Source organism: Lagopus muta, chromosome 14 (assembly GCF_023343835.1).
Source record: "Lagopus muta isolate bLagMut1 chromosome 14, bLagMut1 primary, whole genome shotgun sequence".
In the NCBI taxonomy this organism is placed as follows: Eukaryota; Metazoa; Chordata; class Aves; order Galliformes; family Phasianidae; genus Lagopus; species Lagopus muta.
In genome coordinates, this window is record NC_064446.1 from 12,199,805 (window position 1) to 12,225,525 (window position 25,721).

General features: G+C 41.3%; 1 long non-coding RNA gene across 1 annotated transcript; it reads right to left on the reverse strand.

Annotated features, from left to right (window-relative positions):
• Positions 1–259: 259 nt before the first annotated feature.
• Positions 260–20,604, reverse strand: LOC125700347 (uncharacterized). The gene is made up of 4 exons (XR_007379867.1): positions 20,491–20,604; positions 3,482–3,584; positions 2,405–2,552; positions 260–2,317 (listed from the first exon to the last, which is right to left on the reverse strand). It is a non-coding gene; the product is annotated as an uncharacterized LOC125700347 (long non-coding RNA).
• Between the last annotated feature and the right edge of the window lie 5,117 nt (positions 20,605–25,721).

The following is a 25,721-nucleotide window of genomic DNA, read 5'->3' on the forward strand; positions in this document are numbered from 1 at the left end:
TTCCTCAATGAGTCAAACTGCTGTTAGTGGAAGTCTGAGCATCCACAGGTAAAATAGAGAATAAACAATGACAGATCTTAGATGGGCTCTGCCACTTGCAAGAGAACAGGTAGCAAAGAGATTGAATCTTAAAGCCATTATTTAGGAATACCTCAAGACAGCCTGCCTAGAGGTGTTTAGGATGACAGAAATAAGCAACCTGGATACGCACACTGTTTCCTAATGAGGAATTTAGTGAAGCTATTATATGGTGTTACAGAATACTGCAAAAAAAGCAACTCCAAGGCAGGAAGTAGCGCTCCTTTTGCACCCAGGGCAGTAGCAGTGATGGTCAGATCAGCAACCACAACCCCAAATGTGCTGGAGGAATCAGTTACCACTGCCCTCATTCAGTGCCTGTGCAGGGCACATCAATGGTTGAATGAAGCCCACAGAATGGATGTGTTTTCTTTCTTTGTGCTCCTTACGACCTTCCATTTTAAGCTACCTTATTTTTGTTGTTCACACTTCTCTACCAAATCATTCTGTCAGCAAAGGCAATGCTTCTTTCTTCCAGGCCGGATTATAAGATGTGGATAACCTTCATGAAGGAATGTAGGAAGCCTGGTTTATTATGGACACGTGTCTTCTAGACTGTCTAATGTCTAAGAAGATGTAAATGCCAAATTACACTTTTTCTTACATCGTTGTCTCTTGTAGATTGTTTGATGTCTGGTAGGAGTTGAAACGGCAGTTTCACTCTGCTAATAGCATCTCTTCACTGTCGCTGACAAGCTACTTTCAAAAGACTTGTAAAAACTTGATATATTTAAGAATTTTCCCAGCTGTCAAATTTGGTTTATGCTGGACAGCAAGATCAAGAGTCATTAAGAGAGGAGAGGCTTAGATATGAACAGACATAAGCATACATACACAAACCACTGCACAAGATAAAATCCATGGAGCCTCTGTTGGAACAAAAACACTTTGATGTGTTTCAGATGACTGTAGGTTTGCTGGTCTGAACGAGGAGTAAGGAGTGGGAACAGATGAATACTACATAAATAAAGATCCAACTCTCATATGTTTGTGAAGATCAAAGTAAAAAATGAGTACAGTGACATAATTGTCAAAGAATTTAATGATCATAGAGCTGTCTCACAAACAAGAAAATGTACACAGATAAGGCACTTGTCTAAATCTAAATCATTCTCACACTGTCAGATATCATTTAAAGCTTGCAAAAGACTCCACCTCCTCTACTAATCATTTTGTTTACAGAATGGCTGCTGTTGATTTTGCCAGTAACATCTTAGGAGGACAAGTTATTGGCTGAGAGACAAGCCACTAAAATGGACAAGAGAAACCTATTTTTTTCTGATTTTCTCTAAATTTAAGAGTACAGCCAGACATCAAACTATCCATCAACATAATGTTCAAGATCATTAGCATGCACATATTTCTTTCATTGCATTAAGATGCATCAAACAAAGATGACATATAACGAAGGGGACTTTTCTATAATTGGTCACTATACTGTGCTCCTACACTGAATATGACTTCACAAGTTGGAAACAGTTGCAGTCTGAAAGTAAGAACAAGATACAGACCTTTATTTGCCTAGAGATAGAAGGCTATTAGTAATAATTGCTAATTACAGCTCAGTAAACCTAATGGATAATCAATCATTCTGCTGCAAGATGGAAAAGTACATTGTACATTAATAAAGTAACATAACTTCACCCTTCTGCTTTTGCCACGCAGCTTGCTTTGATCTCTGCTAAATTGAATCATTACCTTGTTAAACTGAAACCAACTAATTTTCCCAACTGTCTTTTATGAACAGGAAGAAAATCATCCTGCTGCCATGGAGAACTATGAATGTGTGGCAGGGAGAATCACAAAACAGATGCTCCTGCAAGCTATGCTAAGGCATGTGGAAGAGAGGAATGTGACATGGCATAACCAGCACAGCTTCACCAAGAGCAAGTCTTCTCTGGCCAACATGCTGGCCTTCTGTGATGGCATAACTACATCAATGGACAAGGAAGAGCTATTGATGCCATCTAACCTCAGAAAGGCCTTTACCACAACATCTCTCCAAATTAGAAAGATATCGATTTGATGGGTAGACTGATGGATGAGGATCTGACTGCAAGATTGTACCCAGAATGTGGTGGTCAGTGGCTCAATGTCCAGATGTAGATCAGTGACAAATGGTGTCCCTCCAGAGTCTGTATTGGGATTGATACACTTTAATATCTTCATCAATGGCATCGACAGTGGGATTGAGTGCAACCTCAGCAGGTTTGCTGAATGAGTGATGTAGTCAACACACCTGGGGGACAGGATGCCATCCATGAGGACCTAGACAGGTTTGAGCAATGGGCCCAGGAGAACCTGATAGGGTTCAATAAATACTTACTTCATTAGGAAATGTCTTATGCTAGGAATCCTTCAGAATATTGTGCTTCAGGCAGGCTTCTTCACAGAAAAAATACTGAGAGGATGCTTGCCACCTTGCTGAATGTCCCCCGGCTCCTTCATCCTTGCAGAGCTGCTGTTTCCATGACCTGAGTTTTGAACAAAAGTAGTACTGAAGAAGCAGCTTTTTTCCCAAAGAAAATAAATGGGATCTAGCGGGGTTTTGAAATTGAAAAATTCCTGGTTGTCATACAAAACCAGCTTTCAAACAGCATGAGTGGGTCAGAGGGAGACCATCTTCTCTAATTTAAGCAGAGAAAAGAAAATCAATTTCTTTCTCTATACCCACAGAGCCGGCCCTCTCACCTCTTAAAGAACTTGGCTCAGTCTTCATCCCTGGGGGAGGCAGGACTTGTTTTACTGTATTTACTCACACCCATATTGAGCCAACCATTTAGAAATACAGTGCCTCATTGCCTGGATATATTCTTCCTTTAGAATAATAAACTTCTGCTGGAAAAAGCTGGGCTTGTGTGATTTATTTCAGATTACTGCAGCTTGTTGGACAGCAGCTTGCTGACTGGTGTTCCCCAGAGTTGGAAGCATCTCGGAATCTCTGTCTCCAGCGTTGTAGTGGCTGGCCAGGAAATGTTAGATGCTCTGCTAAGTGTGACAAGAGTTCTCCACAGAGCTGCTGGGGAAGAGGCTGCACAGCTGACAGCAGAACCACTCAGACCACTTCAGAAGCTTTGCAAACAGCAGGGGAGAGCAGCTCATGTCTTCTGCTCACTGCCTGGAACAGATTAATTCACAAAACTTTCCCTGGCTTGCACTTTACCTGCGTAGCGGCTGCTGTGAACCTAAACCCACAGGATGGCATTCAGCATGTCATAGTGCTCTTCACAGGGCACTGGGAGCCCCAGTGATCAATCCCTGCGGAAGGAGCTTACATCTGCTTCCCTAAGATAGAGCAGGTACATCCCCAGTTCCTCATTTTAGACTTGTTTTTACCCAGGGAACCGAGCTGCCAGTGTACCAGGTCATTTGCCACCCTAGAGACAGCAGGAGGATGATTTACCTTTGTAACATTGCCAGATCTTTAAATGAGCAGGAAGAAATTCCTTTCTAAGAGCACCCTAGCTGAAGTCATCCTCCATAACTGTATCTTCAAGTAGATATTTCTGTCCCAGGAGGGAAAGCAGAAAGTCAAGGCTACTCAGGGGCAAACTGAACTCTCAGCAATTTTTACACCCAATGCTCTAGTCTTTTCCTTTTTTTGACATCTACACTTCATTGTTAATTGGTTAATCAGATCATTCATCAAAAACAATCAAGACAAATTGATGACAAACCAATGGAGCCAAGGACATATTTGTCCCTCCATATTCTTGTACTCTGTATCCTGTGAGGTTGCTGATGCTGGGTCCCACCGGCCCTTGCTACTGCATCTTCTTTCCCTGCTTTCCAGGAGCTCTGGGACCTTTGTGTTTACCACTAGCAGTCACTCCAGAAGGATGAAGTCAGAGTCCACAACATTGTCTTCAGCAACAACCCTGGCTTACAGGAGCCATTTTAGAATGAACTGCAAATACAAAGACTTTTCTTCTGCTGAGAAATGCTCGTGCACTGTGAGTTTGAAGGCAGCTGTATTCAGAGCAGAGTCAGTGGCTAGATTTTATACACAGATTCATCCCATTGGACAAACCTGTGTTTCGGTTCAGTGCATTTATAGCACACCCTTCCAAGGGGCCTCTAAGTGGATCCTGTGTATTTACTTCGGATTCAATAAAGGTAACTTAAGCAGTTATCTCCATTGCATTGTGATATACAAGGTAATAAAGAGCTGAAACAATTGATTAAATGCCATAGCAAAGCCATTTATAGAGCGCATACCACAAAGAAGGAGAGACATCCTATTACCAAGCATGCTCTACAAGTGGCTTCTTTTCAGCACTTTCTCCAAACATAAGACAACAGTCAGGTGAAAGAAACGACCTTCTCTGCTCAGAGGGAAGCGTTTGGAAACTGGTGCTGCTGGAAAGTAATCAGAGCGACACCACAAAGCATTCATAAGAATGAAAGAGAAAGCAGTTTCCTCCTGGGGGGCTTTTGAGCTTTGTAAACCAACTTCTTAATCTCATCACAGCGGAAGCCCAGCCTGAATGTCCCAGAAAAGGTTCCAGGACAGGGGGAAGACAGGGAGCAGATCCATGGTTGAATTGTCTCTCTGGATATTCATATCTTTGAGGTCAAAGCCATAAGCACCTGAAAAAAAATGTTGGCTCCCCTGCTTTGTTCATAACCTTTTATTCCTGCTATGCCACTGAAACTTCACAAAGAGTTCAGAGGACAAAGCCCTGAAACCAAGGGTGATTTCAGGTAACACCACACTCCAATGACAGACTGGAGACAAGACCTTAAATGAACTATTAAATAAAGTGAATCCGCCTTCTCCAGCTTAAAAAAAAAACCAAAACTCATCCAGCTTTCATGCCCTATCATTCTTCTCTTATTAACAGAGTCCAAGGACACAATCTATCACAATTTGAATCTTCTATTTGTGGGAAAAACAGATTCTAAGGGGCCATGGCACCAGGAGCATGCCGCCCCATAGCTGCTACCACACCTCATTTCTAGGAGCACATTGCTCATGCTGTAGTACTCCAGGAGATGACAACTGCCCCCTCAAACTCAATCTCCACCTTCTCTTTTAGCCTGACTTCAGGAAATACACTCTCATTCCTCGCTTCAGCAATTCAACATTGCATAATAATTCCCTTTTCCCATCTCTGCAAATACAAGTTAGCATTCTGGCTACAGGAGAACGAGGAGCCTATCAGCAGCACAGACATGGCAAAGACACAGAGATACCGAGCTCTGTTTTTATTAGCAGTAGAGTGGGTGAGTTTGTGGGTGGGTAAGAGATTAAGTATAAATGATGGAGAAAGCTGAAAACAAACTCATTTTGACCGCTTCCCAGAGTTCTCTGATCTGAAAGGTCAAAGGCTGAAAATTGTTTTGCAGCAGGTTAAAAAACAAAATCTTTCTTCTACCAGAAGTTCCTTCTATGTATTAATATTATTTTTCATCTGCCCAGTATCCCACCTGAAGCCAATGCGCATTCCTGAGCTCAGCAAGCAAAATAGAATGAAGAAATCTCATTGTAGCTCAGGAAAAGTTAGTTTTTGCAAACAACAACAAAAAAACCATTTTTTATTTTTGTTTGTTTATAAAAATTTTGGAAAGAGGAAAACAAAACAGGAAACTTAATTTAAAATAAGAAAAACACAAGGAACTTGTTTTTGGAATCTCCTCCTTTCAGCCTCTTAGTCAAAAAAAAGAGGAGAAATAAAGTTGAAAATAAGGAGAATCTCACACCTCCAAATGCCCTAAAAACATTAATAAAAGTGTTAAGCAAATGAAAACACACCTTTAAAAAAAAAAGAACAAAAAAAACCATCTGTGAAGCAAAACCAAAACCCAGAGCTGCTCCTTTTGGAGAGCAGGTGGAATTCTGCTCTTTCCAGGTTCAGCCTGGGCAAAATACTTGATCAGCATAGAAAGTTAGAAGCAAGATGCGATCCAGTTTTTCTGTGTTCTTCCTTGAGTCTTTTCACATCTCAGGCCAAAACAATTTGCTGCATCAATTTATAACTACCTACCCCAATATTCGCCCAGGGATGAAGAGCAATGTGAGAGGACAGTCCCATCCTGTTTTGGTATAAGAGTAATTAAAGCCTTAATTCTGCATGCTGCCAACTGATTTTTTGTGGTGAGCACCCCTGTGGGAAATCAGTAGCTACTCCATAGGTTACTTCATTCTTAGGTGCTTGAATCATATCCTGACAAAATTCTCATATGCTGTACATTTATACTGGAGTATACTCTACATAATTGGTCTGTTAAATATAGGAGATATTGACTTCAAGCCTGAATGCCACTCCAAAAAAATGGCAGGGACCTTCTTGATAACGGATCTAGCAGTACAACAGCATCTTCCTGGCCAGTTTTGCCTCATCTGCCTTCTTGAAAGTAGAAGAGGGAAAGAAATGAAGCTTTTGTCATGGGGAAGAACTTGCCTTATTTTCTTTGAAAGAGTTTTCTCGTCCAAATGAAGAAAACAATAATGCTTGAAATCAGTGATGGCTTGGCTCAAGCTCAAACACTTGACTACTTCCAAATTATTTTTGCCAGGAGTTTTGTTTGTAAAAAGAACCAGTGAAAGGTTTTGGTTTTTTTTCCCCCAGCTGAAACTTCGTTAATTCCAGCATTTGCAACTGTTACCTTAGCTAATTTTGTTGCTTCCTCCATCCTCCTGATTTTGTGGGTTGCAAATGATAGCAAATGTTACTCAGCAGTGCTCTGCTTTAGGTGCTGAAGCTCTGAGCATTAGACAACTATGTAAGAACCAAAGAGTAGACATATGACTCCCCCTTGTGAGTTACGGTCTGGAAAAGAGATTGCTTAATAGTCCAGCAAAAGAATACATGAACTTTTCATTTGAGGAGAAGCACTAAAGGATCCTAGCTGTGTTTTGCTTGTATTTTGTGATCTAATCAGAATCCTATCCATTATCAGATAAAAAAAAAAAAAATCTATTCAGTAATGTATTTATTGGGTTATTTTCAAGTAAAAAGAACAGAATGAATCATCCCATCAGCTTAAAGCCCAAAAAGTGGAAAACATCACTTCTGCCTTAGAACAAAAATTAGAAATAAGAGAAAAATGTGGTTAGCACTGGTGGATATTTGTTCCTCTCAGGCTGGCTCTGCTGTCCAATCCTGTGCCAGAGGCACGCACAGACAACTATGTGAGAACACTCATTCAGGGACCAATGTACCAATCATACACTGTGACCAACAGTTTTGATGCCACAGCCCCCCCAGTGGTTTGAGGCCATGTGCCACTTCACTGTGTGGAACAGCACATGCTAACTAACCCCATGAGACTCTGCATCTCAAGGTCACCTCACTGTGATTTTAAAATATTCAGATGTGTTAAATTATTGTTGGTGTCTCCAGACCAGCAAATCCTGAATTCTTCACAAAAGCAAAATCTCATTGGTGAGTGATACTGAGTGCCTGCAAAGCCATCTGCTTTCCTCTTTCCCCAACCTGGGGTGCTACAAAGCGCTAGATCAGAAGAAGCAGGCAATTTAACCCAAATTTCCTGCTTTCTGAATGAATTTTAGCAGAGCAGTCTTATCTACCACGCAGTGAAGAGGGGGTCATAACCCAGGACATCTCAGCTCCAGAGATCAGGGTGCAGTACGTCTCCCCTTAACTCCACACAATGCACCACTCAGCTGCAAGAACCTTCCACACCCTATATGCAGAACAAGGACTTGCCTGAGCAGTGGAACGTTTTCCATGGAGGCACTGAAATCCTTCTAGGCTTTAAGGACTCGGGTGCCAGCTGTTCAGGTGTGGGGTGGGAGGCTGTCTAAGGCCTGAGATAGATAGATGGGTAATCTGCAAGAACGTTTGGAAGTGTTATGTCAGGTGCAGCCCAATGGTGAATTGAACAAGTGGGATTTGGATGAACATAATGAGATGCTTGACAGGTAATTTTTGTTCTGTGTTGTGCTATTTCTGCAGTGGCAACTGTCACTGTGAAAACTACCAAGTTTGTTACCATGACATTTGTAATAATTACATCCCACTCTCTGCAGTGAAATGGGGCAGAAATATCGATTGAAATTCTCAGCTTTCATGGGGCTTGGGCCAGTGACAACTCATTTTTAATTTTCAGAACCTTGGGAGGGAAAAATGCATGAATACCTCAAGTCTCCTTTGTCTCAGCCTCAGCTGAGATCCAGGAAAAAAAGACCTGGCACAGACAGCACAAAGAAGGATTAGGGCTAATTTAAATAGGTAGAGAACAACTCATTTGTTAACAGCTGCAACATTATAGCTCTCCAGCAGGCAAATGTATAGCCCCACTGATTTCCGGCTCCACATGCAACAAGCTGCCATAAGAAAGGTAGAAGCACAAAGGTGCCATGCCAAGCTTCTGCGTTCCCTGACTATCATTAAAATCTGAGATTTTCTCTTCACAACTGCACAGTTCCTAGTTCCCTCCCTCCCCAAGGTCACATTAGCATCTGTGATAACGTAATTGCTGTGCAGGCATTCCTTGGCAGTGGGTAAGAGATTCGAAGGGAATTACAAATACAGTACAAATATGGCCTTAATAAAACGAGTTCAGATAATGGGATGAGATCTCCTTCTCTATGCCTCTTTATTTCTAGTGGAGTTCTCTTCATTTCCAAGATTGCCCATTTGATTCTGTCCTTACAGCCCTAAGTAGTGCTAATTGCGTGGGTGAGAAGAAAATTTGTACCTCCACTTGAGAGACACAGGCTCAAACTATGCCTTTAATTATAGAAATCATTAACATGGTGCAAATATAACCAAGAAGAGAACTTGGCCTGTAGGTCCTCTTAATACCATCAGTGTATACCCCCAAAGCATTCAATGCATATTCCAATTTTGGCATACAAGCCTAAATAGCCAAAATATGAACGAATTATTCTGGCTTCATAAATACAGACAACTTATTATTTAAAGCACTGCCTTATGCCGTTCATACACATTCCCACAGCTGAACCCAGTTCACCCCATACTTTGTTATTATTCACCAAGCTGTCCTCTGCCGTTACTTTCACTACATCACACACTCCTGGTAACAGAGATACTTCTGCTTTCTCCAGCCAGGAGAGCTCGAGGGAGGGAAGAGTTTGAGGTCAGACAGTGTGGTGTGGAAACTGGCAGGAGACTGGTACAGAGCAAGTGTCAATCTTAGAAACCACACACGTATGCGTGTGTGCCAGGACTGCGTAAGCGTACACTGTATTATACTTGCAACTCAAAGTGACAAGTAATCTTATATAAGTTCCTTGCTGTCATGCTATAGTTAGGTACTGCATATGGTTAGCAGCTTCTGTTAATACCAGATGTCCTACTATTGTCAGGCTCCAGTAAAACTGTGGGAATATTTCCTGTTGATTATCAACAGCAAAACTGCTGAGACAAGGAGTCTTCCTTGCTGTAGGACAGGTGGAAAGGAAATCCTGCCAGTCTGCCACCAGGGGAAAAAAAATACACAACTTGTTTTTCAAAACCATGTCCATAATTCCCTAATTCTAGAGATTTAACCCAGCCACACAGCAAATCAAGTTTTTCCCTATTCACTGGGAGAAGGTATCCCAAGACAACAGCCTGCAAGAAGAAAGATGTTGACACCGAAAAACAGTGCAGAGGTAAATAGTTGAAAATACCACATGGCATTTCATCGGTCCCGATCATCTTACACTGTTATAAACAGACATAACTGAACAATGCTTCTTTTTTAAAGCTGAATAAAGCCAGGGTGTTGCTGCCAGTGAATAGCTATTTAAATGACATACTTCAAAGTGACTGCTAGACTTATTCTAGGAGGGAGAAAGCTTCCTGCTCACATTCTCTGTGTGACACTCGACAAACTTGCTTAGATGACAAGATACTGCAAATCTCTCTCCTGTAAACACACTCTTGAAGTCAGTCAATATTTAGAGATATCTCCTATTAAGAAAACCTGCAGGAAGGAGTCAGCAGATGGGATAGGGAGAGGGGGGAGACAGGATGAGACCACTCTGGGTGCTTTTGAAGGAGGGGATGCCCTGGCTGCCTTCCCTGCCTGGGAAGCTTCAAAGGCAGCCAAGAAGAGAGCTGCTTCTCTTTAACTCATAGACAAGCTGTTGATATTCAGAGGAACTCTCAACAGGGATAAGCACACTGACCCCTCTGGAAAAAAAAAAAAAATCAGGTCAAATTGTCTTCTTACAAATGAAAATAATAATAAAATTAAAAGATTTTTAAGGAGATAGCGGGATTTGCTTTATTTCAAAGGAGTTTGGGTCACTACAGCTGAGTTGGCCTAGAAACCCAGAGATGAAAGGCTTTGCATACCATTACCAACTCCCCAGACCCATTCATCCCCACCCTCCACCACTCTTTTTGTTGTAGTAGATCTTCATTAAATTCTGGCTCACAGAAATCTACACCCAGAAACTGGGGAGGGAAACAGAAGGAGGAGGCACATTGAGAGACTGGAGCAACAGAAAAGCAGGAGGCTTCACAGACTGCATGGCCTTTCTTTAAAACCAGATTCTGGTATTATTGCATTTTGTGCCAGTCTATTGGTGAAGTAGCAATAGCACTGGAATGGAAAGATCTTGCTTTAGAAAACAACAACAGGCAGGAATTCTGCTTAATTACATTTTCTACAGACCAGTAAGTGCCTATGAAAAGCAGATGCGCAAAGAATTGCTTCTTCCTAACAGCATGGAATGAATTATTATAAACTGTACTTGCAGCTGTAGGCTAAAGAGAATGCTACTCTCTAATTGGCCCTGGACAGTGCCCAGAGCATCCAATATCCCTTTTCCTGTATTTTTGTTTGTAAATTACATTTTATAGTAACAGAAAGGCACTTTGCAGCAGGCACTGCAAAATGATTATTGTCTCTCTCAGGCAGTTAAAAGAACACGGTGCTGAGTCTTATAACAAACCCTGAGGGACTCGCCCACAGACACACAGCCTGTCATGTCCCATTGCACATACACTGTGTTTGGTAGGGTTCTCCCAAATAGGTGGAGCTGTCAAGATTTGAGCTGAGATGCAAAACAGCACCGGTAAAACCTTTCAGTAAGAACTGTCAGTCTTGAAATAGGGTGTGTGGCGGTAGCTCATTTCCAAAATTATGTCTTACTGCAGCATGGAGTCCTGATGCATCCCCTTCCTAGTTCCAGGAAGAGAAATTCTCCATTTCATTATCCTTTTTCTCTCCATCCCCACTTTTGCTTTGAAACCGTACAGGTGGCAATGAAAGCGTGTGACTGCCTCTGAGTCGGCACTGCATGAGGAATTTTGACTGTTTAGAGACAAGAATCAAAGCTGACAGCAGTCTGTTTAAAGCAAAGATGGAAGTGGATCTCACCTCAAAAGTCATGTAAAGATCATAGAGTCACAGAATTGTAGAACCATTTGAGTTGAAAGGAACCTTTAAAGGTCATCTGCTCCAACTCCCCTGCACTGAACAGGGACACCTACATCTAACGCAATTTCACTGTGTGAGAGCTACAAAAAAGAGGAAAAAAGACTAACACTGTGTCATCTTCTCCACCTCCTGAAAATTCATCATGCAGGTGACTCCTGCAACTGCTTTTTCTTCAGCTCCATTAACAGAATAACCAATGGCGATAGGCTGCCACCTTTTGTGGCAGCCAGCACTGTATGGTGATGATGCATATCTTGCCTTTTTTTTTTTTCTTCAGTTCTTTCACTGACAGCACATAAATATGGAAAATGTAGCCATTATGTTGGCACTGGGGATCAGAGTCATTTTCTTCTGCTGCCAGGATGCAACACAACTGGAAGAAAAATACTGTTCCTGCAGCAGAGATGGGACCCTCTTCACCATGCCAAGGCTGTGGCTGACTGATGACAGAGTGGAGACAGTACAAAGCACACATCTGACTGTTGCACACATCTTCCATTCACCACCCATTGGTCACCAAAGGTTTTGGACAGACTGAGTGTAATCAAGGATGAAACCAAGAAAACTCAGACTAGGAAAGAGCAAGGATAGACATTTGCCTTAATTTGAGATTGAGGAAATGTACTCAAGTGTTTTTTTTGTAATTATTCATGCATTCTTTTTCCTCAATCCACAGATCACTGATTAGAAGTTCATATTGACTAGGAATAAAATAATTTAAGTAAAAACCCAAACTGAGGCTGTTCTGCCCACAATACCATGGGTAAAAGAAACCATCTCAAGTCTTCTTCAGCTGCAAAGAGCATGAGAGATGGGGACAGAAGAGAACCCTACAGCAAACTCAGTCAAACCCAAATCCCAGCACTTAAAAAGCGTGCTTTAAGTCGTAAATAGCTGAAAGCAGATTTCCTAATAGTGAGTTCTGAGCTGCTCTAAGTTGGGATACCAGCTCCAGCGATAATTACTAAATTAAAATTCAGGTTCCTCTGCACATTGCAAAGCTTCCCTGCATCTTAAGGCTTTCCTTATTCAGCCTGGGAGCTGTTTACAAATACTGAAAGTTGTCTGAAGCCTTTGGCTCTGACTCCCATTTTTTGCTAGTACCAGAAATGAGGCCAACGTTCAACCTTCCCAGAGTTCAGCAGCAGCAGTCAAAGCCCATGATAGTTAATTCTTGTTGAAACGTAATTCAGAGGCTCATTCACAAGCAGGACAACACCAGCAATTCAGCTCAGGGTGCATGTACTTGAGTTGTCTGGGGAAACAGCTGCTAAAAAAAAAAAAAAAAAAAAAAAAAAAAAAAAAAAAAAAGATTTGCCATTAAACCTAAGGCTTACTAGGAGTCATCCTGTAGATAATAGAGAGCAGACTTCCTATAACACAGCCTATCCACACTGCTATTACCTGCCTCTATTTATCACGGCTCTTCAGGCTAAACATTCCTAAAGTGTGCAGAGCCGTTACAGCCTAAGGGACAAATGGATTCAGATGGAGGTTGGAAGCTTATCTGGGCGTAGAAAATTAATTAACAGCATGGTCAAGCTGCTATTGCACTCTTTGGTCAGGAGAAAGTCTTTCCTATAATGAGCTTCAGCTTGTACCACTTCTTGGCTGAAGAACACAAAGGAACTTTCATCTGCAGGAAGGGTCCTGCTTGTGATTGCTTGCTCCTAAACCAGACGGGTTGATTAGCTGCAGTAACATGCATGCAAGGCATATAGATTGCTGCAGTAAGATGTGTGCAAGGCAAACATGTAATCCTTTGAGCTGTAATAAAGAGGTGTATCTGCACCCTAAGGTCCTGATGATGATCCTTGTACAGGTGACTGCTACGGGGTCAGATCTCCTATACCACTGATGTATAGATGTTATTTTGCTTGGGTTTTTTTGTTTTTTTTTGTTTTTTTTTTTTTTTTTTCCCCACTCCTCTTACAGTAAACTTGCTCAAAGTTTTGGGAAAAGTAGTGTCTTGCAAAGGAGAAAGTGAACTACATGCTACACAAGAGCCATTATAGCATCTCCCACATTTTGTAGGATTAAAAAAAGATAATTAAAAGTAAAAGGTTTCTGTAAAATTTTATCTCTAGGAAAGCAGAACAATATATTGCTCTTCTAGCCATCAATATTTCTGAAATGTTGTTTCTACACTTGTTACCAAAATACCATTCTCTGTCTCTTGCTGGAGCCTAAGGGAGAGATGCAAGATCTGTAGAACTGACAAATGCACATTTTCACGAGACCTCAGCAGTTTGTTATTAATCCTTTCTTTTTGCTAAACACCTTATTTTACCCCATCTGCTGCGTCTAAAACACTCCTGCCTGACTGACTTGCCTTTGAATCCACAGTTTTTTCCAACCCGTGCCGCAAGTATCTCACAACGCTGCCAAAAATACTCTAGCTAATATGAGGAAGGGTGAACTGGGAAAGGAACACCAGAGAGCAATCAGAATTCCATCCCAGCTTCTTCCGGGAGAAGATGGCTGTTTTGCATGAGCTGGCAGCTCTAGAACAGCTGCACTGCCCTGATACCGCTTAGCAATGGATGCTACTGGGGAAAAAAGGCATTTCTGCCTCAGCAAGAGGAAGAAATCTTGCAGATGGCATTTTTCTTCCAGCTTGGGACAAAACAGTTCTGTGAGAAGAGCTATTGGCACAAAAACCACAAGGAATTCAGTGTGGAAAGAACAGAAACCTTATCCTTGAATGATTGCAGCACATTCTTAGTTATAACTGTGATAATGAAACAAGATAGGACGATAAGTTTTGAGTTTGAGGACAGCACACATTTGCAAAACTTTTAATTCATTTTGAAAGAACTTGAGTGTCCACTTAAGGTAATTATTTTTAACTGAGATCTTGGAATCAGTGAATGAACAGAAGTGAACACAACACCTTTTCCACACCCAGAAAAATAAATGCATCAGAGGCCTTGGGAACGCTTGCTTTGTGACTACAGACACAGTGAACATCTCACTGTTCCACCAGTTCTCAACTCAGAGGGAAAGAGATAGAGGAGATAACAGCTCTTTACACATTCCCTCCCCTGACACTCATCTCAGCACTGAGCTCTATTTATTCTGTGACTACATCTCCATAGGAAGGCACATGCTCTATGTCTTTTAATCTATTTTATAGCTATTGCTGTTCTTATTTAGCTTTACACCTTTTCATCCCAGCAAGCTTGAAGGCGGCCAGCACAGAAGCAGAAATACTGGAAAACACTGAAGAGTTTCTGGGTGAAACTGGTTTTTGCATATCAGCCAGCAAGTTGACTGGAAGTGGGACAGATCCCGTTATATACAGAGCTTATAGGTCATAGAACATTCAGGAGTTCTACTTGGTGGTACCAACTCTCTCTATAAAAGCCATGTAAATACGTAACATCTCAGCAGTATTCCAAGGAGGCAGATTAAATAAGGTGGCTTTAAAATGACATATTTTACAGTTTATCTTGCTGTTTCTGCCCTACTTGTCCCGTCACCAGACAGCAGAACAACATGCAAATTACAAAGGAAAAAGAAACAACACACAGAGCCTTGGGGGCCCTACAATCTGGATATGTCAGAGTGAATCCTTGCCCACATCATGCCTTCATTTGGGCTGGAGCAGCACGTCTGCCATCCTTAGTTTCTACCTTCTACATGGGGTAATAAATTGCTGCTCTCCCTCCTTCCACTCCCTATTTTTTATTGTGCTAAACTGGAATTAGATGGGATGCCAAAAAATGTGATTGATGTCTGCAGGTTGAAGGTCCATCCCAGCTCTCCCTTCTGCCACCACAGACAGAAGCCACAGGCTAGTTACATGCAACAGGAGAAGCAAGCAAACCATTTGCTGCTTCCGAACAACCTCTCTCAATGAAAACCGCTGGAGTAACATAACTGCTCCATGATCCTCCTGACTACTTGCCTAATGTGCTTTGTCCAGGAAAAGGAGATTTCCTGAGAGCGAGTGAGAGAGAGATGGGGCATCAGTGACTCCCAGCAGCCTCAGATGAGATTCACAGAAATAAATTATAGTCATTTCTAGGGAGAAAATGCCAGGCAAATGCATAGCATCATCATTCTGGTAGACCAAGAGGTCCACTGGGCACAGCTCCTTAGAATTCTCATGCTTCTGTACTCAACACTGTTATCACACTGTTCTCTGCATTCCTCATTTTACATTTTCCCTGGTTCCAGAGGTTGCAGCTGTTTGATGTGTTTTATCTCAGATGTATCTTTGATGTATTTTAAAAACAAACAGAAGTGGCCAGAGGAGAACTAGGATTGGGCAAACACAGAGGAATGCTGATATATTTGATATCTACTCACATTATTTTGTTTGAAATAATAAAAATAAAATTAGGTTGAATTCATAGACCTTTCCTCTGTTTTTTAAATGAGGATTTTTTTTTTTCCTCTAAAGAATGAGTACAAGTAACCTTTTACTCAAGGATGCTTGGATAGGACTGTGGTTATCTAAAAGGAATTTATCCTTTCCTCTGATCAGAATTTAGAGGCTGTTTTTCCACCACTTTCAGAAAAAAATACAAGACATGATCATTTCTACAAATAGCTTTTGGAGGGCAGAAATAGACTAGAGGCTTCTTTGAGTTGTCTTTTTTTGTGTTTTTTCCCCCCCTTGTTCTGAATGATTTACTTTATCTTAGCCTAAACACAAATCCAACAAAGCTATTTCAGAGAGTTTCAAGCTCTTTTTTAATTTCTCTACTTGGGAAATTAGGAGAATACAACACAGCAAGAAAAGTTCCTTTCCAAAGAGAAAGAAAACTACTAATAGCTCAGACTAGAGAGATTCAGTTCTGGACCCTGAACCTGAAGTTCTTGGGGTCCAGCCCACACAGACAGGCAGGCTCTCCACCATCTACCTCCTGAGCTCCATTTGGTGTCATTGTGGCAGGCAACCCAACCTCCTTCTTCTCTCTATGTCATAAGGCTACAGTGCAATTCCTGTATGATCACTCAAGGCAACAGTGACACAGAACATCTGATGCAGCCATCCAGTGAGTGTCTAAATCATTTTTTGGTAGGTACCAAAATTTGGTAGGTTCATCTCAGTGCTACAGTTAGGTACCTGTCAGCTGGAGGTGGGCAAGAAATCACCCATCTCCTAAGCCAAAAGTATCCTAGCCAGAAATTGTGTGCACAAAGATACAAGCAAGTTAAGATTTATTACCTGAAGGTCTGCAGAGAAAGTGTGTTAGCCAAACTGAACTAAATTCTGTCTAGACGCTCTTATTCAAGGCACCTTTTCTGCCTGCTGTAATCAGTCTGGATGATATATTAGGCAGCATTACTGTTAATTACTTTGAGAAGCATGTAACCCACAAATCAAAGCTACTTCATGCTTTAACTAAGACGACGTTAGTCTGAATGCAATTTACTTATTTTAAAGTTGTCGTTTATTCCTATTGCTGCTTTGAAACTGAAACTACCTCTGAAATGTGATGTATCCAAATGATTTCATGGTGCACGTATACAAAAAAGGCCAGACCACATCTATATATTTAGAACTACTGTGAGTTTTATGTGTAGTGTTTCCATTTCACTGCTCATCTAGTATATGGCAAGAATTGATAACTCTGGCACAAGGCATAGTTGAAAGCATCTACTGTGCAAATCTTTGCTCATTCTTCCACTACTATATCACAGTCATGACCAGTAAAAGCCCCACAGTCTCCAATGCAGGGCTTGGATACAAGTCTTCTGGATAAGATGCAACAAATTCCACACAGAAAATTCATCTCCATGCTGCAGATACTCTTCCCCACACCCCTGATTTACTCAGTGCAAAGAAAGAACATGTGGAGACAGAAATCCAAATCAGATCTGAGCCTAAAGAGCTCCAGCACAAGATCAGGCAGTGGCTGCTGGGTGCCTCTTGACTTTTTTTCTGTTACCAAGTTATGCACGCTTTGCTGGAGGACTTTGTGGTATCATAGTAAACAGCCACGAGCACTTTGTCAGTGCAGGCAGACTGTTGGCTGGATGCAGAGAATACCCACTAATGGCTCCTACTGCGTATAGCACAACCTGCTATATGTTATGAATGAAAGAGCTAATGAGTATGGATGGAGATTGGCACACCAGCCCCATCAGCTTAATGACATTTTGAGATGTGAATCTGTTCTCAAAATCTTCTAAAGCATCACAAGGAAACAAACATACCAAATATGAGATGAGCCTTTCCTATTATCCTCCTGTTTGTCCTCAGAGGTTTCAGAAGGTGACAAAGGCACCTTTCACAAAGTTTTTGAAGTCGAATAGGATGAAGAATAGAAAACTCCAGAAACTATTTTCTTGAATACTTGAACAAATACAGTCCAGCTATGCCCATCCTCTCATCTGTTAGCTCTCTGCAAACACTCCAGCAATTGAGTTTTACTAGCAGGAATGTTTGTGGAGAGCTAATTTCAAAGTACCAGACATATCTGCAAATACTCAGTTTTAAGTTTGCTTATGCATGTAGCTGTCACTGAAATGTTTGCATATTCATCCAAATAAAGAGGTGGGAAAATACTACGCGACTTGTCCATCCAGACAAAACTGATGAACCCAAGGTCCAGTGTTAGTAAAGGATTTTAGATTGACAGAATTCTGAGATGAATGAGGCTGCATACAACTGGACTGAAGTGTGTTGAGTGCACTGTCGTGCTGGAGTCTGCAGGTAAAGGTCATTCAATGGTTGGAAATTACCTGTTCCCTCCAGGCAAACATCTGGAGCACTGGGGACATTTGGTCTGCTGTACTGCAGCAGTGAAGTTGAACGCTGGACAAACTGCTGACTGCAAATCTTTCTCCCTAACGCTTCTAATAAATGAATAATCTTAGCAGACTTAAAGAGAAGAAGGCAGGGGACAATAAATTGAATGAAATAGATTGTGAATACTTAATTGCATGAGAAATTGGAAGAAGTTTGCGAAAGTTTCTAACATCAGTGACACCAAAGTGCTGCAGAGAAGAACTATGTAAAACTCTATATCTAATGAGCATAAAGTTATCTGTCATCTGATTAATTGCAACAAAGAAGAGAGTTGAAGCCAGAGGCTGAACACCTCTTCCACATAGAAGCCGCTCAGAATCAAGCTCAGGTCTTTGGACCCAATCAGATATAACTGTGTGATTTTTATCTTATTACTTAGTTTTGTGAAACTGTCAAGGAACTCAAATAAAAGCAGGAGAGAAATACAGAAAAAAAAATGCCCCTTAATAAATTACAGGGAAAAAAAAAAATAGAAGGGAGCTTATTAAGATTTCAATAGACTGAACAGGATTACATGATCACATAAATTCACAAAAATTGAATATAAAAATATCTGTTAAACACCACAGGCTGGGTGCCAGATTGAGGAAATCACTAGTGTTTCTCATTGTCAGCTACAGAGCTAGAGGAAACTCCTGTTTGTCCTCCTCTGGGTAAATACAAGAACTAAACACTGCTGTTAGACTAAAATAATAGCAGCATTCAACTAACTAATGTGTTTAGTCAACAAATCAATAATTAAAGGTCACGTTTCATCCAGGCAATCAATGTCAAAGCAGTTTGAATGGTTCTTTTTGTTCGGAAGAACATATTTCTGTTACAAGTTCGCATGCAATTGTGTTAATTATATTTTCCATGGGAAGAAATGTAGAACTTAAACATTCTGACAGCATCAAAATATTCAAGTTTTATATTTGTCCTAACATTCTTTGTTTGAATTTTGGGATTGCATGAAAGGGCATTTTATTTTGCAAATATACAATATATTACCAATAAGAAGGCAATTATATAATTAAAAAACAATTTTACTTTTATTACAATAGAGTGCTTTGATAGCCCCACCACAATATTTTTCATTTCAAGGCACCATCTCAAGCTGTCTTTTCCCTTAGATTCACCCAGCACACGGCTCACATGGCTGATTGCACACAGCATCATGTTATCCTTCCTAGCTAGAGGCCTCAATCATTTCCTGAGTTGGGTGGCAGACCTTCTCATAAATTTTGAGCATAGTATCATTCTTCCCCAGGTACAGCATAAAATCTTTCTGAGGAAGCAGCCTTATTCATACTAAAGCTCTGTTGTGATGGCACAATGCTCTTCACACACACAGCACAGCTCAGGTGCAGTACAAGCCAGGATAGCACGACAACCAGCTGTAAGCACAAAGCATTTTTATGACAAAGATCAACAGCACCTGCTCCTGCAAGAGGACTTGGGCTTTAAAAGGCTATAGATACTATAGTAAGCCCTAGAAGGGCACCAAAACTTGACTGCACACCTGCAGAGGCATAACTATGAGTATCCTAATACAGAAGGAACTGCAGTCACTGGGGTGCCATGAGACTTTCCCTTCCATCTTCTTCTTTGCTGCCTTTGAGATTTTTCCACTAATGTGTCATCAGAGAGGAGCAGCCCATGGATCTCTACAGACCATGCTGGTTTCACAGCAGTGAGTCTGCTGCAACACGCTGTGTCTGAAACTCAAACTCCTTAGACTAAATGCATCCCTGATATTGGATAGTTTCCTGCTCTGTGTAAAGAGATTACTCCAAGAAAGAAGCAGTTAGCATATACCATGAGGCCACTACAAACATGGCTGGGTTCTTCACTGTAGGGTCGCTGCTCTGAGCATTTTGCTACAGAAGAAAAGAGTCGTGGCTTAAGAGTTTTTCCTACTTCTATTCATCAATAAATATTCATGTTGCAGCAGAGTTGAATGCCAAACAATTAAATGCATTATTTTATCATTTGAAAAGAAACACAAAAGGAAATTAAGGCAAAACAAACTTGCTTTATAAATTCAAATGAATTCTGCAAATAATTTGGGGGTCTTCATCAATTCACTGATGAATAGATGTGAATAAATGAAGGGTACTTACATATACAACTCAGCTAGATAACAGGAAAAAAAAACAACCAATAATCATCCAAAACTCTTAAGCATTCCAGAAAGCCATGTGCAATGCTACAATGCAATGGGAATTGCAGTAAAGGCAGCATAGTCCTAGACTACTGCATACACTCAACGCAGCAGCCATGAAAACAAAACGGCCACTTACCTTTAGAAAGCCTCAGGCATGTAGGGATCTCCACTAAGAGCCTCTCACCTCCACTGCCAACCCTTATATGAGGCCTGGGAAGGGGCAGATCCTGGCACAACCCCTCTGGGCACTCAGGAGCATTGCATTGCATTGCATTGCATTGCATTGCATACACCTGAGCTCCCCTGGGCTGGCCCTGCCTTCCCACCTGGTGCTCAATCACTGGTTCAAGCCATGACTTAGCATTACCACCACACCATGGTAACATCTAAATGAGAATGGAGATCCTCAAAATTGGGCCTGGGAGTAGGCTGATTGCAGGAAGCAAAGATGAATTAAGGAAGAACAAAATGGATCCTTTTCAGTTCTGTCTGACTTATTTGCCTTTAAGTACCTGATTTCAGAACAATCAGTGATCTTTCTCAAAGAAACTCAGGAGTTCAAACTGTGTGGGAGAATGCCTGTATGTGTGTGCATGTGAGCAGATGATGGAAGTTACAAAATTCACCAGATTCAGCAGTCTCTAGCATTAGCCATGTCTAATTGGAAACATTTCATTCATCTTTGATCTTAATAGCTTTTTGAAAGTGGCAGTCCCAGTGCCTGCTGTCAGAGCACGGGCTTTACAGTCCGGGATTGAGCAGGATAAATCTGTCTTGGCTGCCTTTGAATTTAAATATCTCTGACTTAATAACAGCAGCCCCATCCACCCACTTCCTTGTTCCTCTGTAGCCCCAGTGTCCCTCTTGAATCCCAGCAACTTAAGAAGAATAGAAGTGGAAAAGAGAGGAATAGGGAGTGCATATTTTTAAATTATTTAAAAACAAAAAAACAACCATAAGCATTTTAAATCTTCATTTTTAAAAAATGCAACATTTAGCCCCAGAGCAATAATTCTAAGATCAGTGTATTCAGGGAAATGCAAAGTCTTGAACATTAGGATCTTCTCTTCCTATTTTCTCTCTTCTAATAATAGTCAAATGTACTCAAATCTCCAAGGATGTTCATCTGTAAAAAGAATTATGCAGACCACCTCCCCCCCCATGGAAACTTATTATTTTGAACATTTGGATTCAGCTGCTCATCTGTTTTCTTAGACTATTACAAGTAGCCCAGCTGGATTTATCACTGCGTTGGAACTGATGGGATGCGCCTGAATGCAGCATCTTCCATCCAAGGCGGAAAGTTTAGGTTCAGCTTACCCACCCTTAGGGAGTTTCTTTTTTCTTGCTGAGAGATGCAACAAGAATGACTTGAAAAACACAGAACAGCAACAATAACCTTCAAATCCCCCAGAAATCAGACACTTTGATCCGAGTGCCTAGACTGTTAAGAAGATGATCCCGCGGAACTAAAGGCACAAAAGAAACATTTATGAAATGAAATGTTTGCTTTCCAAAACTGACAAAGGAAGGCAAGGCTGATCTTTCAGCTTCTAGCAAGGACATCCAAGCTTCTAAGGTAATACTAATTATTTAGGGCTTCTGTAACTCCTTACATCACAGTGTGCGTACAGAAATCTTGATTAATAGCTAGCCTACATCCCAGCAAACCAGAGTTTTAACCTATGTTTATTACAAAAACATCATGATTTCAGCATTTCAGTGCAGCACTGATACTTTGGCAGAATTTTGCTGATTCGAAGCAAACCATACATCTATTTCTAAAGGCTCACGTTCTGCATATTGACATGCCACACCTCGATAGGGTTTAATCTGTACACACTTTTCATCTGAATGACTGACATGAGGGACCCTATTATATCCTTATTTCATAGACTACACTTAAGCTGTTTGTTTATCATGTTATCCTGTCAGTAGCTGTGGTTACATTTTTCATGGGCAGTGTAACAGTAACCACTCCAAATTATTATGCTGATGTTAAAAATGAAAAACCCTGTTTTGTGAATTTCCTGGAAGAAGACAATATTAGAATTTGTAGCTCACAGTAAAGAAATGTCCTCTGAGAAACAGGAAAATAAGATCTTAGTTTTTCTTCAGGGTAAGAAGATTGATATTTTACAGAGTTTAATATTATTTTATCCAAGCAGTGGAGTGATGAATGAGGAATGCATCTCTCCAGTCTTTGCCTTTTCATTTCAAACTCCTTATATAGTGCTTCTGACAGGAATAGAAATAGGTACTCTGAAAATATGTTAGTTGTAGTACCTAATATTCAGTTTTACTACCTAAAATGGACATCCGAGGGCCTGGAGCACAGGAGAAGGAATGCATTTCATGAAACACACAGGTGCCTTAAAAAAGGCTAAAAAGAGAAGCTGCTAACAGCAATGGAGAATATAATAGAATTCAGTTTAATACACCACCTCTCCAATTCCAGGTATCCCAAAGAGCCTTGCAAAGCAATATGTTAGGAAAAGGTAAGCAGTGGCATAGTAATTCCATATATAAATACTGTGGTTATGATTTAGTTTAGCAATAGCTCATGCTATTTAGACATTAAGGAATAGATTTAGCCTAGTTTTCCACCAGCTACCTTCTAGGCTTGGGATCTCTCAGGGGAGAAACTCAAGCCACAGAAGACAGATGCACTCAATAAAGAAACCCCATTTTCCACAATGAATATGATCCAAGGAGTTACTGGAGATAGCTGGTGAGAGAATGTCCCATGTTTTCAAATTTGAATCAACTCATGGTTGCGAGAAACAAATGAGATCTCTGAGGATAATTGGAACTGAAAGATTACGTGTGCCTGATGGGCAGGCGGCATCCGCAGAAGCGGTTTCCTCCCTGGTCCTTAATAGACCCCTTATTTCGAGAGGTAATGGAGACATTCTGTTAGCTTTCATCTCCATGAATAATAATTCTAAATTTAGTCTTGACTGTATGGAGGCTTGCGGAGTTAATAAATTGCTTGTCAAATCTCTGGTGAAAATGAAAGGCAGATAGAAGGGAGTGAGGACTGTACTTAGTGGGGCCTGCTGCTCAGCCATTGCTGCCGCCCGGAGCACAGAGCAGAGCCCTGCTTCGCATTGCCGTCTTCACCACTATGATTTGCTTCACGCAGGGTGAAAGTTCTCTTTCCTGGAAAGGGATGACTGCAGGCTTTCCTACAGGAACAAGCCATCTGCAGGTTGTTCTTCCTCTTTGCCACGAGATCAGACATTTGTACGTGCTTCCTGCTCTTCCTCCATTCTGAGGGGATTACCCCCTCAGCTTCTCCAAGGGTGATCTGCTAACTTAGTGACATATGGTTAAAGCACAACACTGCCAAGTATGCAGAAAAGCCATACTCTGTGAGGCTTTCTCCCTGAACAGAAGGAAGTTGCAGGGAAGACACTATTAGACTGGATGTCTTTGCATCCTTTTTGAGACAAAAACCTAAATAAAGGAGAGAAGCTTAGACCTAGAGACTTGTGGGTGCACCTCTACGTGTGTAACCCACGCAGACCTGTTCCCAATCACTTGGCCACATCCTCAGTGCATCCCTGCCTGGGATGGGTGACCTTCATGGGCTCCAGTGACTGCCACTGTTTTTAGGTTATGTGTAAGGATCGCTGCATCTCAATCATTAGAGCCTCAGAACACCCTGTCTTCTGCTCTGCTGCGACACTACAGTATAACTGCAAGTGACTTATTTCGAAAGTCTGAGGGTTTGAGAAGCATTCAGAAATCCTGACTTTTCCTGAGGCAGCAGAAGACTCTCAGGGCTCCATCACTTACCTCCTCCCTCTAATTAGCGCTTCTGTCAGCTTAGCTTCCACAGTATTTCAAGTCCCCTCCACAATCCCAAGATCACTGGAAAGTTAGGAGCAGCAAAGGTGTGTTTGTCCCCTTAATTTATGTAGAAAAAAATTGTAGCTTCTCTGCAACCTGATAAGGGAGATAAGAGCGAGAGGTTAGAAAGAAATTGAGGGCACCCTCTGCCTTTTCCAGTCTGCTGCACTGAGGAGCTGGAACCCATTACCCGGCACACCTAAAATATCTCACGGTCCCACACAGATTAATTTTAGGTTGGTCGGCTCATTGCTTTTACACCTTGTGTGCAGGTGTAAAATTTGATTTCCAGCATTTAAATTTAAACAGTCTGTAGGATTCTGTAGTGGTGTTGGTGGGCACACAGGATTGTCAACAAGCACTCAGACTACTTTTATTTCCAATCCAAACACAGCATCCTTTCTGACTCCCTCCCCTTAATCAATTCAAACAAAAAGCTTCATATGTTACATTTTTTTTGCAAATGGCAGGCTGCCAATATTGTGTGGGGATTTGATTTCTATTTCAAACTCCAAAAGGGAACTCCTGAGATGGCAGAGAAGAGGATGAATTAAAAGAACAGAGATGTAGGATGGAGTATATCAAGCTGGTTGGAGGACGCTGATTGTATTTCATGACAAATCTGGAGGCTTTGTGTAATTGTAAATGCTGAAAAGACTTTGAATATAATAGCCAAACTGAACACTGACAGTGGTAGTGCTTTTTAACAGGAGAACGTGAGCACATCTGGAAAAATGATGTGCCAACCCAGATAACGCTAACCCAGAAACTGCAACTTCTGTAATCCCAGACCTGAGCCTGAACCACAGAGCTCCCTGACTGAAAACTCCTCCTTTTCTTTTTATATGCACACTGATGTACATAAGAAAAATCTCAGATCTTCTGAGACGAGTCCTTTGAAATCAAGCTCTTCTCTCTTAGGGAAGGTGTTAATTGCAAGCCATCATCAACTGTGGCTCCAGGGAAATCATCTGCAGCTGAAGGCTAATGTATGCCAGGCTTAAAAACTGAGTGTGGTTATGCCTCTCTCCTATAATATTTGGAGGTTCTTTTTTTCTTCTTTTCTCCCTTTGAGTAGAAATCAGCATGAAAACTCAAAGAAGACTGTATCATGGGTTAGGAAAAACAGTTCTGTGTCTTATGTGCTCTGTCCTGCACTTATTTACACAGATTTTAGCAAGGGTTGTGTTACAAGAAATGCAGAAAGTACAGATCTCTTCCCTGTCATGATGGAACAGGCATCAATAAAGCAAAAAAAAGTTTCTTGTACTTTATCCAGCTGCAAGGCAGACTGTGACTTCTGTGCAGGGAAAGTTGCATGGCAGGTCATCTGTAAGCTGCCTGAAACACAAATCCTAGCTGTATTTGTTTACATCTTTCTGCAGGACCTGTGGCTTGTACCAAAGCATGTGGGGAGACTTCCTGTCTGGGTGTTGCATGATAAGGATCATGCAGGTCTCCTCACACTGCTGTCACTGCAGTTTACTGCAGTTTTCAACTGATCTGGGATTT